Raw genomic sequence first — 20,327 nt, 5'->3', positions numbered from 1 at the left:
CCAGCCGCTCCGCAGCATGTGGGATCTTCCCGGACTGGGGCATGAACCCGTGTCCCCTGCATCGGCAGGCAGACTCTCAACAACTGTGTCACCAGGGAAGCCCCTGATTACAAATAAATTAACTGATCTTACAATAAATTTCCAAGAGTTCTAAGTTTTGATTCAGATTTTCAGAACTTAAAATCACACTACTACATTTTGTTGTTTTTCTGTGTGTGTAGACACACACAGAGATAGAAATGTGTAGAATAACAATACTTTATGATATCAGCACTTATAACACTGTTATTTGACAAACACATGGGTGTGGTGTACGTTTTTAAAAATTTCCAGGCCAGCATTTATCACTGCTGAGGTACAACTTAAAGAAAATCTCTGATGATTGCAATATAAGCTTATTTTCTCACAAATATATTGATATTAAATGACATTAACAAAGAAGAAAAATATTCCATTTAAATAAGCTGTACAATAACAAGGTTTGGATCAAAATAATTATTTGATTTAATTTCACATTTTCCCCCCAGGAAATTTTCCCCAAAAATTAAGTGTAACTTGCAGGGGATTTTCACAATGGCATTACCAAAGTTACAATTGTTGCTCGAGCTTTTTCACAAACATTCCTTTAAAAGTGTGGAATTACAGAGGATCTTCAAGATGGCAGAGGATTAAGACATGGAGATCACCATCCTCTCCACAAATACCTCAAAAATACATCTACATGTGGAACAACTCCTACAGAACACCTACTGAATGCTGGGAGAAGACCTCAGACTTCTCAAAAGGCAAGAAAATACCCACATACCTGGGTAGGGCAAAAGAAAAAAGAAAAAAACAGAGACAAAAAAATAGGGATGGAACCTGCAACTCTGGAAGGGAGCTGTGAAGGAGGAAAAGTCACCACACACTAGGAAGCCCCTTCACTGGTGGAGACGGATGTGGGTGGGGGGAAGCTTTGGAGCCATGGAGGAGAGCTCAGCAACAGGTGTGCAGAGGGAAAAGCATAGAGTTTCCCACACAGAGGATTAGTACCGACCAGAACTCACTAACCTGAAAAGTTTGTCTGCTCACCCACTGGGGTGGGTCAGCGCTGGCAGCTGAGGTTCTGGTTTCTGAGTTCAATTCCCAGGGAGAGGACTAGGGTTGGCTGTGTAAACACAGCCTGAAAGGGGCTAGTGCACCACAGCTAACCAGGAATTAGTCTGAGAAAACGTCTGGAACTGCTTAAGAATCAAGAGACTACTGCTTCAGGGTGGGTGAGGAGAGGGGATTCAGACCACAACCTAAACAAGCTTCAGAGATGTGGCACAAGCCATGGCTATCAGCATGGACACTAGAGACAGGCATGAGAAACAAAGGCTGCTGCAGCCACCAAGAATTCTGTGTGCAAACACAGGTCACTATTGACCCCACTCCTCCAGGGAGCCGGTCAACCTGGCACTGCCAGGGTCCCGTGATCCAGGGACAACTACCTTGGGAGACACATGGCACACTTCAGGCTGTTGCAATGTTATGCTGGCCTCTGCTGCTACAGGCTCACCCTGCATTCCATATGCCTCCCTCTCCCCAGCCTGAGTGAGCCAGAGCCCCTAATCAGCTGCTCCTTTAACCCCTTGCTGTCTGGACAAAGAACAGATGCCAGAGGGTGACTAACATGCAGAGGCAGACCAAATCCAAAGCTGAACCCTAGGAGCTGTGCGAACAAAGAAGAGAAAAGGGAATTTCTCTGTGCAGCCTCAGGAGCAGCAGATTAAATTGCCACAATCAACTTGATGTACCCTGCATCTGTGGAATGCTGGAATAGACACCGAATCATCCCAAAATTGAGGCTGTGGGCTTTGCAAGCAACTGTAGACTTAGGGTTTGCTTTATGCAACTGATTTGTTTCTGATTTTTATGTTTATCTTAGTATAGTTTTTAGCACTTGTTATCATTGGTGGATTTGTTTATTGGTTTGCTCTCATTTTTTTACTTTTTATTTTTTTATTTCAATAATTATATTTTTATTTTAATAAGTTTTTTATTTATTTTTCTTTCTTTCTATTTTTTTTTATCCCTTTTCTTCTCAGCCAGGTGGCTGAAAAGGTCTTGGTGCTCCGGCCTGGTGTCAGGCCTGAGCCTCTGAAGTTGGAGAGGCTATTTCAGGACATTGGACCACCAGAGACCTCACAGTCCCATGTAATATCAATTGGCAGGACCTCTCCCAGATTTCTCCATCTTAACGCTAAGACCCAGATCCACTCAATGACCAGCACACTCCAGTGCTGGACACCCCATGCCAAACTAGCAAGACTGGAACACAACCATACCCATTATCAGGGAAGCTACCTAAAATCATGCAAATTTCACAGACACCCCAAAACACACAACCAGATACGTCCCTGCCAGCAGAGAGAAGATCCAGCCTCATCCACCAGAACACAGTCACCAGTCTCCTCCACCAGGAAGCCTACACAACCCACTGAACCAACCTTTCCCACTGAGTGTAGACACCAAAAACAACAGGAACTACAAACCTTCAGCCTGTGAAAAGGAGATACCAAACACACTAAGTTAAGCAAAATGAGAAGACAGAGAAATACACAGCAGATGACAGAACAAGGGAAAAACCCACCAGACCAAACAAATGAAGAGGAAATAGGCAGTCTACCTGAAAATGAATTCAGAGTAATGAGAATAAAGATGATCCAAAATCTTGGAAATAGAATGGAGAAAATACAAGAAAGGTTTAACAAGGACCTAGAAGAACTATAGAGCAAAAAAACAATGATGACCAACACAATAAATTAAATTAAAAATTCTGTAGAAGCAATCATTAGCAGAATAACTGAGGAAGAAGAACGGATAAGTGACCTGGAAGATAAAATTGTGGAAATAGGAACTGCAGAGCAGAATAAAGAAAAAAGAATGAAAAGAATTGAGGACAGCCTCAGAGACTTGTGGAACAACATTAAATGTACCAACATACAGATTATAGGGGTCCCAGAAGAAGAAGAGAAGTAGCAAGGGGTGGAGAACATATTTGAAGAGTTTAAGGTTGAAAACTTCCCTAATAAGGGAAAGGAAAGAGTCAATCAATTCCACGAAGATCAGAGAATCCCTTACAGGACAAATCCAAGGGGAAACATGCCAATACACATGTTAATCAAACAATCAAAAATTAAATACAAAGAATAAATATTAAAGGCAGCAAGAGAAAAGAAACAAATAATGTACAATGGAATCTCCATAATGTTAATACCTGATCTTTCAGCAGAAACTCTACAAGCCATAAGGGAGTGGCAGGACATATTTAAAGTGATGAAAGGGTAAAATCTATGACCAAGATTACTGTACACTGCAAGGTCCTCAATCAGATTCTATGGAGAAATTAAAACCTTTACAGGCAAGCAAAAGCTAAGATAATTCAGCCTCACCAAACCAGCTTTACTAAAAATGCTAAAGGAACTTCTCTAGGCAGTAAACACAGAGAAGGAAAAGACCTACAACAACAACAAAAAAAAAAACCAAACAATTAAGAAAATGGTGATAGAAACATACACATTGATAATTACTTTAAACGTAAATGGATTAAATGCTCCAACCAAAAGACACAGGTTGGCTGAATGGATAAAAAACAAGACCCATATATAGGCTATCAGCAAGAGGTCCACTTCAGACATAGGGACACATACAGACTGAAAGTGAGGGGATGTAAAAAGATATCCCATGTAAATGGAAATTGAAAGAAAGCTGGAGTAGCAATTCTCATATCAGTCAAAATAGATTTTAAAATAAAGACTATTACAAGAGACAAAGAAGGACACTATATAATGATCAAGGGAATAATTCCAGAAGAAGATAAAAGAACTGTAAATATTTATGCACCCAACATAGGAGCACCTCAATATATAAGGCAAATGCTAACAGCCATAAAAGGGAAATACGACAGTAATACAGTAATAGTAGGGGACGTTAATTCCCCACTTTCACCAATGCAGAGATCAACCAAAATGAAAATAAATAAGGAAACACAAACTTTAAATGGCATATTAAGCGAGATGGACTTAATTGATATTCATAGGACATTCTATCCAAAAAAACCAGAATACACTTCCTTTTCAAGTGCTCATGGAATATTCTCCAGGATAGACCATATCTCAGGTCACAAATCAAGACATGGGAAATTTAAGAATATTGAAATTGAATCAAGTATCTTTTCTGACCACAATGCTATGAGACTAGATAGCAATTACAGGAAAAAGACTGTAAAACAGGCAAACACATGGAGACTAAACAATATGCTACTAAATAACCAAGAGATCACTGAAGAAGTCAAGAAAAAAATCAAAAAACACCTAGAAACAAATGACAATGAAAACGTGATGGCCCAAAACCTATGGGATGCAGCAAAAGCAGTTTTAAGAGGAGAGTTTGTAGTAATAAAATCCTACCTCAAGAAACAAGATAATCTCAAATAAACGACCTAAATTTACACCTAAAGCAATTAGAGAAAGAAGAAGAAGAACAACAACAACAACAAAAAAGCACAGTTAGCAGAACGAAAGAAATCATAAAGATCAGATCAGAAATAAATGAAAAAGAAATGAAGGAAACGATAGCAAAGATCAACAAAACTAAAAGCTTGTTCTTTGAGACGATAAATAAAATTTCTAAACCATTAGCCAGACTCATCAAGAAAAAAAGAGAGAAGACTAAAATCAACAAAAGTAGAAATGAAAAAGGAGAAGAAACAACTGACACGGCAGAAATACAAAGGACAATGAGAGATTACTAAAAGCAACTATATGCCAATAAAATGGACACCTGGAAGAAATGGACAAATTATTAGAAAAGTACAACCTTCCAAGACTTAACCTGGAAGAAATATAAAATATAGACAGACCAATCACAACCATTGAAATTGAAACTGTGTTTAAAAATCTTCCAACAAAAAATGCCCAGGAGCAGATGGATTCATAGGCAAATTCTATCAAACATTTAGGGAAGAGCTAACATGTAATTTTCTCAAACTCCTCCAAATATAGCAGAGGGAGGAACACTCCCTAATTCATTCTATGAGACCAACATCATTGTGATACCAAAACCAGACAAAGATGTCACAAAAAAAGAAAACTACAGGCCAATATTACTGATGAACATAGATGCAAAAAATGTAAACAAAATACTAGCAAACAGAATCCAATGGCACATTAAAAGGATCATACACCATGATCAAGTGGGGTTTATCCCAGGAATGCAAGGATTCTTCAGTATATGCAAATGAATCAATATGATACACCATATTAACAAACTGAAAGATAAAAAACATATGATTATCTCAATAGATGCAGAAAAAGCTTTCGACAAAACTCAACACCGATTTATGATAATAACCTTCCAGAAAGTAGGCATAGAGGGAACTTACCTCAATATGATAAAAGCTATATATGAGAAACACACAGCCAACATTGTTCTGAATGGGGAAAAAATGAAACCATTTTCACTAAGATCAGGTACAAGACAAGGTTGCCCACTCTCACTGCTATTATTTAACAATGTTTGGAAGTTTTAGCCACAGCAATCAGAGAAGTAAAAGAAATAAAAGGAATCCAAATCAGAAAAGAGGAAGTAAACTGTCACTGTTTGCCAATGACACGGTACTATACATAGAGAATCCTAAAGATGCTACCAGAAAACTGCTAGAGGTAATCAAAGAATTTGGTACAGTAGCAGGATACAAAATTAATGCACAGAAATCTCTTGCATTCCTATACAGTAATGATGAAAAATGTGAAGGAGAAATTCAGGAAACACTCTCATTTACCACTGCAACAAAAAGAATAAAATACCTAGGAATAAACTACCTAAGCCCACAAAAGACCTGTATGTAGAAAACTGTAAGACACTGATGAAAGAACTTAAAGATGATACAAATAGATGGAGAGGTATACCATGTTCTTGGACTGGAAGAAACAACACTGTGAAAATGACTATACTATCCAAAGCAATCTACAGATTCAATACAATCGCTATCAAACTACAAATGGTCTTTTTCATAGAACTAGAACAAATCATTTACAATTTGTATGGAAACAAAAAACACCCTGTTGAGAGTCTGCCTGCCGATGCAGGGGACACAGGTTCGTGTCCCGGTCTGGGAAGATCTAACATGCCGTGGAGCGGCAGGGCCCATGAGCCATGGCCACTGAGCCTGTGCATCCAGAGCCTGTGCTCTGCAATGGAAGAAGCCACAACAGTGAGAGGCCCGCGTATCACCAAGAAAAAAAAAAAAAAAAAAAAACACCCTGAAGAGCCAAAGCAATCTTGTGAAAGAAAACGTAGCTGGAGGAATCAGGCTCCCTGACTTCAGACTATAATACAAAGCTACAGTAATCAAGACAATATGATACTAGCACAAAAAGAGAAATATAGCTCATGGGACAGGGTAGAAAGCTCAGTGAAAATCTCACGTACATATGGTCATCTTATCCTTGATAAAGGAGGCAAGTATGCGCAATAGAGAAAATACAATCTCTTTAATAAGTGGTGCTGGGAAAACTAGACAGCTACATGTAAAAGAATGAAATTAGAACACTCCCTAACACGATAGAGAAAAATAAACTCAAAATGGATTAAAGACCTAAGTGTAAGGCCAGACACTATAAAACTCTTAGAGGAAAACATAGGCAGAACACACTATGTCATACTTCATAGCAAGATCCTTTTTGACCCACGTCCTAGAGAAATGGAAATGAAAACTTAAATTAACAAATGGGACCTAATGAAAATTAAAAGCTTTTGCACAGCAAAGGAAACTATAAACAAGATGAAAAGACAACCCTCAGAATGGGAGAAAATATTTGCAAATGAAGCAGCTGACAAAAGATTAATCTCCAAAATATACAAGCAGCACATGCAGCTCAGTATCAAAAAAACAAACAACCCAATCAAAAAATGGGCAGAAGAGCTAAACAGACATTTATCCAAAGAAGATATACATATTGCTAACAAACACATGAATGGATGCTCAACACCACTAATCATTAGAAACATGCTAATCAAAACTACAATGAGGTATCACCTCACACCAGTCAGAATGGGCATCATCAGAAAAGCTACAAACTTTAAATGCTGGAGAGGGTGTGGAGAAAAGGAATCCTCTTGCACTGTTGGTGGGAATGTAAACTGATATAGCCACTGTGGAGAACAGTATGGAGGTTCCTTTAAAAACGAAAAATAGAACTACCATATGACCCTGCAATCCCACTTCTAGGCATATTCCTGGAGCAAACCACAATTCAAAAAGAGTCTTGTACCACAATATTCATTGCAACACTATTTACAATAGACAGAATATAGAAGCAATCTAAGTGTCCATCGACAGATGAATGGATAGAGATGATGTGGCACATGTATACGATGGAATATTACTCATCCATAAAAAGAAACAAAATTGAGTTATTTGTAGTGAGGTGGATGGACCTATAGTCTGTCATACAGAGTGAAGTAAGTCAGAAAGAAAAACAAATACCATATGCTAACACATATATATGGAATCTAAGAAGACTAAGTGGTTCTGATGAACCTAGGGTCAGGACAGGAATAAAGACACAGACGTAGAGAATTGACTTGAGGACACGGGGAGGGGGAAGGGTAAGCTGGGATGAAGTGAGAGAGTACAATGGACATATATACACTACCAAATGCAAAATAGATACCTAGTAGGAAGCAGCCACATAACACAGGGAGGTCAGCTCGGTGTTTTGTGACCACCTAGAGGGGTGGGATAGGGAGGGTGGGAGGGAGACACACGAGGGAGGAGATATGTGGATATATGTATACGTATAGCTGATTCACTTTGTGATACAGCAGAAACTAACACAACATTGTAAAGCAATTTTACTCCAATAAACATATTTAAAAAATAAAAGTGTGGAATTACTGTTTCAAGTGTTTTAAAGCAGCAGGCTAAATTATGTTATAAGTGCAATGTGTACAGCATCCTTTCTGGATTTCTAATTTCCCAGTTTTATCTTCTGATTAAATATCCAAGTTATTCTCAGTTTTTTAGTAGAAGTTTAACATTTATTTGTTTATAAATCGCAAACATATATCTTTAGTCTTGGAAAGTAAGAAGGAAGCTAAGTTAGTTCAATTTCTTTCAGAAATAATTTCATTTCCAGTTTCCTAAGAATTGTTAAAGGTTCATATTTTATCACTAGTTCAGGGAATATATTGCCTTATTAAAATTTTGACAATTACAACAATGCAATGTTCTACAGGAAAGGAACTTGGTAACTTTGACTAGCTGGTGTAACACTTTGTCAGAGGAAACACAAGCTCCTCTGTGAAAGGAGTCATTGATTATTCTTTCCCTTCTCTGTTTTCTTGTACACCTTTTAACTTTTACTTTTGTTTATAAAGAAAAATCAAACATTGCCCTGGGGATACTGATCTAGAAGATCTAAGATATTTACTGCTTTCACAGACTAACACAAGCATCGCAAAGATAGACATTAAATCAATTCAGAGCAGGTGCAATTCTCAGAGGTAAAGCTCATTCAGTAAATATATACTGAAGGGCTCTTGTATGTCAGTAACTGTTCTAGGCTTTAGGGACTCAAAGACCAGATCTCAGAGAATTTAGGAAAGAGTAGCACAGATAGACAGGTAAACATAATTTCTGCTGATAGTAACATCATGACAATCTTTTTTATTTTCTAAATATGAAATTTTTCCATCTCCCTTTAAAATATCCTTGAGAATATAGAAAAATCAAAGTCTGGCAAAAACACTGAATGTTTGCTCTTGCCTGGAGAAGTTTTCCACTAAACGAATGATAGAAAAGATTGAATTTAGAATGCAGTCTTGATTACTCATAACATGCCATATGCTTAACCAGAACAGGCAGACAGAACCAAGAGGAGTTTGATGTAATTGACTCCACCAATTACCCATGCATAAATCTAGAGTGCAGAGGCTGCAAAGATGAAAATGAAAACAAAATTTCTTCCTCCAAAGAAATGCATAGAAAAGAAAAACAACACGTGGATTTCCCTCTAAAATAATTAAAAAATATATTTTGAACCGGTCAGAGACAGAATTGTTAATTCATTTTCTTCTACCCCTTCTGTGGTACAATAGTCAAACAAAATAGTTTCCAACATGTAAAACTCTAAACAATAGAGAACAAGAGTTTAAAAAAGTGGGAGGGGGCATCATAGCTGAAGCATAATTGGAAGGGCCTTGAGGTGAAATGTTTGTGCCAGGACTCAATTTTTACATGCCACCTGGGACAGAAAAGGTAACATAGACTCAACAACAGAGTGGGTTGTTGGAGACATTATAAATAAGCATTCTCTAAGTAGAATGATAACAGTGAATGGTTAGATCTATGTAAACCTGGCGATTGTGAATCCCTGTCTAGACTGGGAACAGCTTTTACTTAAATCTAGACTATTATATTAGCAAAAAAGATTATGAACATATAATTAATATATAATCCAATTTTTCAACAGAATATGGTTTTTTGTGAGTAAAATATCCCAATATCAATGATGTTATTAAACTCAATCTAAAAGCATTATGTGGTGCTAACAGTGTAGAGTATGCAAAACCTAACTGCATGCTCTATTTGACTTATAAGACAGTTTGGAACATCTATAGAATATAAGCTTTTCTATTATAAGAAGAATAGCAATAGCTAGAAGATTAAAATAAAAAAACATTTTATATGTGTCACTATTCTAAAGACTTTACATTTAGTCCTTATAAAAAACAGACGGAGAAATAGAGACACGTAAATGTTAAGTAACTTGGCAGGAGTCAAGACATATTTCTAGGCCCATCACTTATCAACAGGCGGCTTATCTATTCTGTGTCCACATTGACTTAACTGGAGTCCTTCTCTCTGAAAAAAAGAGAAGAGAAGGTAGCCATTCACAATCCATGGCCTAATTTCTAGGCTTAATCAGAAATTCTTTTAATTTGGCTTTAATGGACTGTGGTAATGTTCCCTACAGCATCACTATTGCAATCACAGACAGAATGGATATTATGAAGATTTTTCAGATAAACTTAAAAAAAAAAAAAAAACTCCTAATCCCTAGAATGGCTCTTTTCCCTTGGTGACTTCCTTTTCTGATCTTATAGCTATATCTTTTACATATCTATTCCCCACTGGTATGTTTACTTTGGATTTATTATTGCTGAAACAATAGAGAAATCTTTTCCTTCAGTAAACAGCATCCTGGCAGAGCAGTATGGCTGACAAATGTCTTCAGTAGCAGATCTGGGGGAGCAACAGAACCTGATCAAATATAATTCCAGACAGGACTCAGATTTTTTAAAAATAAAATATTGTTACTTATTACAATTTATTTCAAATCAATGTGTTAATTAATAAATATTTCTCAAACTAGCAGAAAATTAAATTTTATTCAATTTCCATTGTTACTATGGAGTGTTGTCCTTTTAAAATAAGAGCAATCTGGGCTTGAATATAAGTACGATCTAATCATTGCAAGGCATTGGGCTAAATATAATTATGACCTTTTCAGCATCATAAACTGAGTCTCAAAATGTTAAAGCATGGTGCTCAAAGGAATTGACAGCATGGACTTTTTCAACTCAGACTTTCATTCTCCAAAATAGATGCTTTTTAAATTAAACCATAGTATCTATATATTTCCTTTTATTTTACATATTTTGAAGAGGATTATAAGTAGAAATAAATGTTTCATACATATTATTATGGCTCATTAAATCTCTCCTCATTCAATAATGCAAAGTTTCTTTATCACATATAAACTCAGAATGCATATTCTAACTTCAACTTTACTTCCACATTTAGATGTCTTACTTATAAATTTGGTTTTTATTTGCATTATCTAATGTAATAAAAGTAAATACAAATGTTGCTCTCTATAGAAATAAATACAACCATTTTGTATTTTTGTATTGTAATCAGGGATCCCTTTCCCACATTTTTATGTCTTTAATGTGCACTAAGATATCTTAAATACAGCAGTGGTCAGTCAATAAATGTTTCATAGTTACAAATAATTAGAAGAAAATAATTTGCATCTTGGACAGTATATTTCTATGTATATTCACATACAACTTCTGCCTTTTTTTCTTGGCCTGTGTTAATAACAACTCATATCTATTATAAGTAACTTCTACATAGATCTTTAATTTCAGAATTTGTCAAAAGTTCAGGAAAAGATATATAGATGTGAATTAAAGCTGCTGCTTTCATTGAATACTACATTAAGCTTCCAAAGGGAAAATAGTTTATATGAATTATTTTAAAAGACAAAATGAAACATACATGATATTTGGAATATAAAATTATAGAACTACTTACTGCAAAAAACTATATAATAAAGTATAAATGATGGTCCTCTGAAAATTAAATTAAAAAATTAGCAAATGATGAAATAAACCAGAGAAAACTTAAAGCTAAAATTAGATTCTTGTGCAGTAGGACTTGATTACAATCATATAAAGGCATCCTCACCTATCTAAATTATTTGTCTCAAAGAATGAGAACAAAAATAAAACAGGAGGTTAAGTATTTATTAGCCAATGAATTATATTAAAATAAGGGTTATAAGAACAAAATAATGCTAAATGTCTAACCAAGCATTGTACATGAAGCAGTACAGTATAATATCCATTATTGGATAAATTTATAAACACTACATTTTGGTCAATTGCCATTAACCCTTTATTAGCACAACTTTTTTTTTTTTTTCTAATTCAATGTTCACAAAGCAAACTGATAAAATCAATTGCCTGGCTTTACGTAGATATGGCATTAAAAAAAAGCAGATATAAACTGATATTAAAAGCAGTCAGTGGAAGACAAGCTAATGAACACAAAAATGTTACACTGTATGTATATGTAGATGTGCATATAGATGTGGGTGTCTATATGTGATGTACTTGTAGTTTAACCTATGAATAATCTCTAAGAAAATGTAAAACAAAACAGAATATTAATAATTTCCCTTGGTATAAAAAGCTTTTTAATTCCATGATTAATTAGTTTGTTTTTAATGTAACATTTCAACTAATTTAATATTTAAATGTGCCATTCATAAGTCTCCTGTGAATCATTACAGAAAAAACTTAATCTAGTCACTGGGATATTAATAGAGGAAAATTATTTCCAGCAGTAATAACCAGGCATTCCTTGTCAGTGACATTGATGATATAATAAATCTTTCCTTAACTCTAGTTTCTCAATTGTGATAATGTTACATTAAAAGGAATTCCCAAAGCATTTTCAAAATTAAAGAAATCATGCAGTCCCCTTTTCTATGGACAGTAATAAACCATTCCCCTAATCATTTTTCAGCTGTACTGATTTGCAGCCAAATTTTCAGCCATAGAGGATCACCATCTTATTGGAGTTCTTGACAGTTCTGGCAATGTAAATTCTCTAGAGCATCTCTAGGGAAATAGAATTGAAAACTCCATAAATATGGTATTTTTCACCACTAGCAATGTAAGCATAGTCACTCCCATCTTCTACAGCTTAGGGACACAAAATGAAAAGAGCACGGCAACTCACATTTCAGAAATTAGACAGTTCACCTTTAAAACAGCTCCAGAAAGCAAGTGGACTGTTGGAATGTAAAGGAGTAGGTAAAGAAGGACAGAAAGAGGTTGCTTCAGATTTGTAACATACACATATAAGGCAATCTTTTACAAAAGCTATGGTGTATTTATCTCCCTCTTCTCATTACTTTCATCAACTCTTCTAAAGGCATATCATGTGTAAGGCACTATGAAAGTCTCTTATCTCAAACTGATACAATTGAGTGTAGGAGGAAAGATACAAAATGAGTGAGTACAGCCAGAAAGAATATAAAGTGCTCACTAAAGGTGTTTCTGGCAGTGTAGACATTAATTAATTAGGATATTACTAACAAAATTAAGATATCTTTCTTTGGACTCCAGTTGATTTGGTGAAATAAAGGATATTAAAAGCACAAAAAGTAAATTTCCCTACTTCAAACCTATCACATAGAACAAAGATTTTAAAAGAGAGCAGAGAAAGGGAGAACAAACAAAGAAAAAAGTTAACGGAAAAGGATAAGCACAGTCTCAGAAGCATTACTGACAAGTCCTGTGAAATCTGAACTCCAAAAGGAGGGTAAGGGTGTCTTAGTGAAATGACATTCTCAAATGTAACTATGGTAGCATACAGGTTCTACTGTTTTCATCATGTCCATGACATGTACAATCTTTTAACACTATCTTTGTCATGAACATGAAAACAACTGTGATAGATTAGCCACCATACAGCCAACCTAGATCTCTTTGTGCTCCATTTTTCTATCAATTTAAAAAAAAAAATTCTACTCTTAAGTCAACAAGGAAACGGGCCAATTTTCAACTTCAGTGTAGATCTTCCCAATCCCCACCTTCACATTCTACAACAGTAATATTGTCATACCACGTTAAATTTTCTGCATATAAAATTTGCAGCCACCTGGGGACCCATCAACAACCCCAATAATCCTTTTCATTCAAAAGTATCTGGAATTAGCCATATGATAATTTGGTCCTATTTGTTATTGCTAAAACTAAATCAGTAATGACTCAGCATACTTCACCTTATCATTTCTTCAAAAAATCATTTTAACTTTATAACAAGATACTCTTTGCATTCTGTAGTTACCTGGCAGTGGTTTCCACCTACCTATACAGTTTTTTTTGTTTTATTTTGTGTTGTTTGTTTGTTTTTAGTTTCAGATTATTTCAAATGGTTTCAATTGAGTTACTTTGTGAAATAAGGTACCACCTGCCCAGGTAGCCAACATTTAATGAGGCTTCCAGAGAAAGGATTTTTCTAGAACTACTATAGCCTCTTATTTTAGAAATCTAGCTTTTACCAGGGCTCTTAACAAATGTCAGGGAATGGAATGTTTTTCTTATTTAACATCTGCCTTGCATTTCTTGCACTTACCCATCTCTGACAAGTCTAGTTCTATTTCTTCCAAGTTCTTTTCATAAACTTATCACCTATAATCCACTCCAAGACTTTGCCACTTTATACGGAGATTGTGTAAACAGTCATTCTAGAATCAAGTCCTCACCATGTTTCTCTTTATCCCCTGCTTTGTCTGCCAGAAAATACCTCAGCCATTATGATTGATGGGTCTGTGCTACGTTTTGAATGTGTCCCCCACTAAATTCATATGATTAAACCTATGCCCCATGGTGATGGTAGCAGGAGGTGGGACTTTTGAGAGGTGATTAGGTCAAGAGAGCTCTGTCATGAATGGGATTAATGCCCTCATAAGAGAGACCAAGGAGAGTTCCCTTGCCCCCTTCAACCATGTGAGGACACAGCTCCATCTATGTACCAGAAAGTGAGCCCTTACCAGCCACCACATGAATTTGCCAGTACCGTGATCTTAGACTTCCCAGCCTCCAGATCTGTGAGAAATAAATATTTGTTTTTTATAATCTATCCAGTCTATGGTATTCTGTTAGGGCAGCTAAAACTGTCTAGAAGACAATGTTGCTAACAATGCCAATGTGAGACAGCACAAGGATAAGGTGGTTATATCAGACTCACAGAATTCAGAGAACTTAGCCAGTAGGAAACTTTGCTACAGCTTTCAAGGAGACAGAGGAGAAAAAGGCAGAGAGAGGTTTAAGACTTCTAAAGTGCTCCGTACGTACTTTCTGGCCAAAACAGGAAGCACTCTGGCCCAGATTCGCATATAAAGACTCTAAGAAGTGTAAATGCTCAGTAAACTTACACACATGGAGGTGTTTTGGCCATAACACATCTCCAGTTTATACTCAGATAGTTACCATAGGGCATGTGACAATATCTGAGTCATGTGTCATATATTGATAGATTCCAGGTCTAGAAAGAACTACTACTTATCATTTCCTTTCCATAGAGAAAAATCATTAATACTTGTCACAGAGCCTCCAGGAGGGCTGGAGAAAGATGACAAGAAAAAACATATAATAATCAGAACTTCATGAAATTTGTTTGAGGAACGGGATAGTTTATTGTTTAAGGAATGGAATAATATAACCTTAATTTGCAAATATAGATTTTTAAAATTCAAATAAGAGAATATAATAAATATATAATATTAGGAGGTTGGATGTAAGATGCTAAAAATGTCTATCCAAATAACTGACTGAAATAGTTATCAAAGAAGTTTTATTCATACATCTTATGCCTGTTATTAAACATATAAAGAAAAGGGAGGAGCTTTTTTAAAGGACAATTTGAAACACTTTTCTTGCATCTAGATATAATTGTATTTGAAAAAAATAATAATGGTAATAATAATTATTATCAAATAGATGTACTTAACAAATATGAGACTATTAAAACTGCTATCATATAAGAGCATTTAGTATATTTCAAGTAATATGTGAATAATTTATGTTCTCTTTTTTCTTTCTCTCTCTCTCCATACATAATATATATATATATATATATATATATATATATATATATATATATATAATCACATTATTCATCAGAAAAATATTTGGAGACATGATTTTCAAAAGGTAAAGTAGCTTGCTCTCAGTCATAGCAGGAAGTGACAGAACAGATGTGCGAAACCAGATCTTTTATTCCAAAACAAATCCTGTCAGTTCTTCCCTGTCTAATAGGAAGTTAGACAGAATCAAATTTATGCTGGTCTCAAAAAAGCTGGGTGTGATTTTTAAATTTTTCTATTCTTTAAATGACTTGCATAAAATTGAATTAAGTTTAGAAATAAGATTAAATATTTAGAAGAATTTCCTGATGTATCCAGTAGCAAGGTGAGCCTGGGATTTCTTTGTCAAATGACTTAAATGATTCAATTTTTGTCCTAGATATACTATTCAAATGTTCTATTTATCCTATTATTAGATTTGGTAAATTGCATATTTTGGGGAGTTTTTCTGTTCATCCAAATTGTCAAATTTGTTAGTATAAAATAGATTTCTACAAGATCAGTGGTGATGTCCTAACAGACTACAAAAACACCTATATTTTTATAGTTTTGGAAATTTATTATGCTTTTTAAATATAAATTTGAAATTTAACTAATGCATGAATGACATAAAAGCTAATTCTAGTTTTTTTTTGCTTTCTTAATAGCTAGAAAAATAAAAATTGTGTTTCATCATATTATCTATATTTTTAAATATAACGAAATTGCTGACTATAAAGGATATATTTCTATGTAAACAATGGCTTTCTCTTATTTATAAGAGCCAACTCTATTTAGGATCAAAACAAATTAACACCATAATTTAGGATGTAAAGCAACTGAATCTCTCATGTATTGCTGGTGGGAAAGCAAAATGGTATAGCCTCTCCAGAAAACAGTTTGGTAATTTTTGTAAAGTTAAATATACACTTACCAAATGGCCCAACAATCCTCTTCCTGGGTATTTACCCAAGGGAAATAAAATGTGGGTATACATACAATTATATACGTGATTGTTTATAGCAACACTATTCATAATTGGCAAAAGTGGACATAACTCAAATGTCATCAATGGCTGAAGCATATAGAGTGATATGTCCATGCTATAGAATGTTACTCAACAAGAAAAAGGGATGAACTACTGATACTTACACTGAGGGAAAGTAGTGTAAATTATTATTCATATTATTTCATAATATGAATATTTTTTGTATATTTTATGAAATTATTATTTCATATTTTATGATCTTATTTATATACTCTTGTAAAGACAAAACTGTACTGCTATAATGTGTATAGTGTGGAGATCTGTGATTGTCTTGGATTAGGGATGAAGGTAGGGTGTTATTAAAAAGGGATAACACAAAAGATTTTTGGGGAAGATGAAACAGTTTTGCATTTGTTTATGCTAGTACTTACATAAATTAATAGTTATGTGTCAAAATTCATAGAACTTTACACCAAAAATATTGTATTGCATAATTTTAAAAGAAAATAAATCATAATTTTAAATATAGTACATTAAAACAAAATAAAAATGATATATTTTATTTCACTATGGCTATTATAACTAGAATTTTGTAACGTTTCAGCTCTTTTGAAAATATCTATTTTTTCCCTCCAGATCTTTTTGATAGAAAAGCATCCATAAAGATAACTGTCATATTTCTCAATTTAATTAGGAAGCAAAATGGACTTAGTATTTTTTAACTTTATTGAGGTGAAATTGACAAATAAAATTGTAAGACATTTAAAATGTACAATGTGATGATTTAATATATGTATGCATACTGAAAAGTTTCCTCACATCCAGGTAATTAACACATCCTTCACCTCACATACTTACCTTTTGTGTGTGTGTGTGTGTGAGAGAGAGAGAGAGAGAGAGAGAGAGTATATAAATTCTACTGCCTTAGCAAATTTCAATTATACTGTAGTGTCATCAACTATAGTTACTGTATTATACATTAGATTCTCAGAACTTATGCATCTTATAACTGAAAGTTTGTACCATTTTACCTAGCTCTTCCCATTTCCTTCATCCCCAGCCCCTGGAAACCACTTTTCTACATTCTATTTCTATGAGTTGACTTTTACTTTTTCTTTCTTTCTTTTTTTTTTTCCTTTTTGATTCTACATATAAGTGATACTATGTGGTATTTGTTTTACTGTCTGGTTTATTTCATTTAGCATATTGTCTTCCAGGTTCATCTATATTGTTACAAGTGATAGGGTTTTCTTCTTTGGTAAGGGTAAATACTAATACATTATATATATATATATATATATATATATATATATATTTACCACACTCTCTCTATTCCTTCATACATCAACAGAAACTTAGTTTGTTTCCATACCCGGGCTACTGTGAATAATGCTGCAATGAAGATGAGAGTACAGATATCTCATTGGTATAGTAGTTTCATTTCCTTTGGATATAAACTCAGAAGTCCAGTTGCTGGATGATATGGTAGATCTGTTTCAGTTTCTTGAGGAAACTCCATACTGTTTTCCATAGTGACTTTACAATTTTACATTCCTGCCAACAATATACAAGAGTTTTCTTTTCTCCATATCCACATCAGTATTTGTTATCTCTTATTTTTTTAATGATAGAAAGTCTAACAGGTGTGATATTATATGTCACAGCTATATTGATCAAAACAGTATAGTATTGGCATAAAAACAGATGCATAGATCAATGAAACATAATAGAAAGCCATGCCATGCATATATGGTTAATAAACCCATTCATATATGTTTATTAATTTATGACAAAGAATAAAGAATATACATTGGGAAAGGGACAGTCTTTGCAAGAAATGGTGGTGGAAAAACTGGACAGCCACATGCAAGAGAATGAAACTATGCCCCTATCTTACACCATACATAAAAATCAACTCAAAATGGATTAAAGACTTGAATATAATACCTGAAAACATAAAAATCTTAGAAGAAAAAATAAGAGGTAAGCTCCTTGACCTTGGTCCTGCAATTGATCATTTGGAATTGACATCAAAAGCAACAATAAATAAACAGAACTATATCAAACTAAAACACTTCTGCACAGCAAAGTTAACCATCAACAAAATGAAAAGGTAATCTATGGAATGGGAGAAAATATTTGCAAATCACAAATTTGATAAGGAGTTAATATCCAAAATACATAAAGAATTCAATAGCAAAAAAACAAATAACAAAATTAAAAATGAGCAAAAGACCTTAAAAGAAATTTTTCCAAAGATGACATACAAATAAATGACCAATAGGTATATAAAAAGGTACTCAATATTACTAATCATCATAGAAATGCAAATAAAATATACTTACTTGATTTGAACATCTGTAGCATTATTAAAGCATGAGTAGCAAAGATATTTACATCTGCTCAACAGGCAAAATAAAACCCAACAACAAAAATAAAATGTAAATTACAAATTATTATTAAAATATGTAATTAAATAAGGCAGGAAACCTGATGGGTCTGAAAAAGTTCTCAGCATGCTTTTGTTTTAAGGTTTTTCTTTATCATTTGTTATTTTAAATTTATGTTAGAGTTTAATAAACACATAAATTACTCAAAGAAACAAGAAGAGAGTTTATGTGGACCAAAATAGTATTCACATGTCAACAAATTAAAATTCTACTTACACCAAGTCAAGAACAGGCTAGTATACAACATGGAGAAAACACTGTCAATAATTTAATTGTATTCAGAAACATTCCAGACATTATGTGACAGTATGTCATTCTGGAGATCTGGAGACAGACATTTTCACTCAGAGTCGTCTACACACCACATTCCTTTACATCAAAAGCTAGATTGATAAAAGAGGTTTCAGATATGAAGGTTTAATGAGACAGTATATGCCTACATTACCACATGTCTGCAATTAATAAACAATAAACAGCATTATTATTATCAACATCATCTTTAATATATTATCATTGTTATGATCATTATCATTATTATATTTCCTATCGTTTTGTTTCATCAAGTACTTCCATATATTTTGTTTCATAATTTTTCTAACATTGTCATTTAATGAAATTACTCCCAGATTAAGAATTTTCCTATAGCCAATTTACTCTTTCCTATTAATTACATGAGTATAACAAAGCTGGCAGATTATTTCTTCTTAGAGGTTTTACTTTCCTCAACCTTCAAGATAATGTCTAGCTCTCTTTTTTCGGCTATCTGACTTAACATATAAATTTCTCATTAAGATGGCTTTGGATTTAAAAGAGAAATACAAGTACAGTGGCCTTTCCAACATACTTTACTGAGATCTTTTCCCTGACAATAGCATTTCCTTCCATCCAACTTACTACTAAGATATATTTCAATGTCAGAATTTTTCTCTTCCTCCTCTGTGATAATAAGCCAATGAACATAAAATGTACTTTTGAAAATAAAATAAAATAAAAAAATTAAAAATCCATTAAACTCAAATAAAGACATAAAGTAATTCACCAAGCTCTTCTTTGAAATTTTATACAGGTCTGCCATACGTATACAAACTTTATCCTAACTCCCCTGAGTTGTTAAACGGTTTTGAAAGATAATCTTATAAGATTATAACATGAAATCAAGGACTGCCAAAGAAAAATTTCAAAGGATACTTGTTAAAAAAGAACAAGACAGGGCTTCCCTGGTGGCGCAGTGGTTGAGAGTCCACCTGCTGTTGCAGGGGACACGGGTTTGTGCCCTGGTCCAGGAAGATCCCACATGCCTGTGCTCCGCAATGGGAGAGGCCATAACAGTGAGAGACCCGCGTACCACAAAAAAAGAAAAAAAAAAAAAAAAAGAACAAGACAGATTTTATTCAGACCACTGCAGTAGGGGAAAGAAACTTCCATCTAGAACTA

Source organism: Pseudorca crassidens, chromosome 18 (assembly GCF_039906515.1).
Source record: "Pseudorca crassidens isolate mPseCra1 chromosome 18, mPseCra1.hap1, whole genome shotgun sequence".
In the NCBI taxonomy this organism is placed as follows: domain Eukaryota; kingdom Metazoa; phylum Chordata; class Mammalia; order Artiodactyla; family Delphinidae; genus Pseudorca; species Pseudorca crassidens.
Note: the sequence above shows the minus strand (reverse complement) of the source record.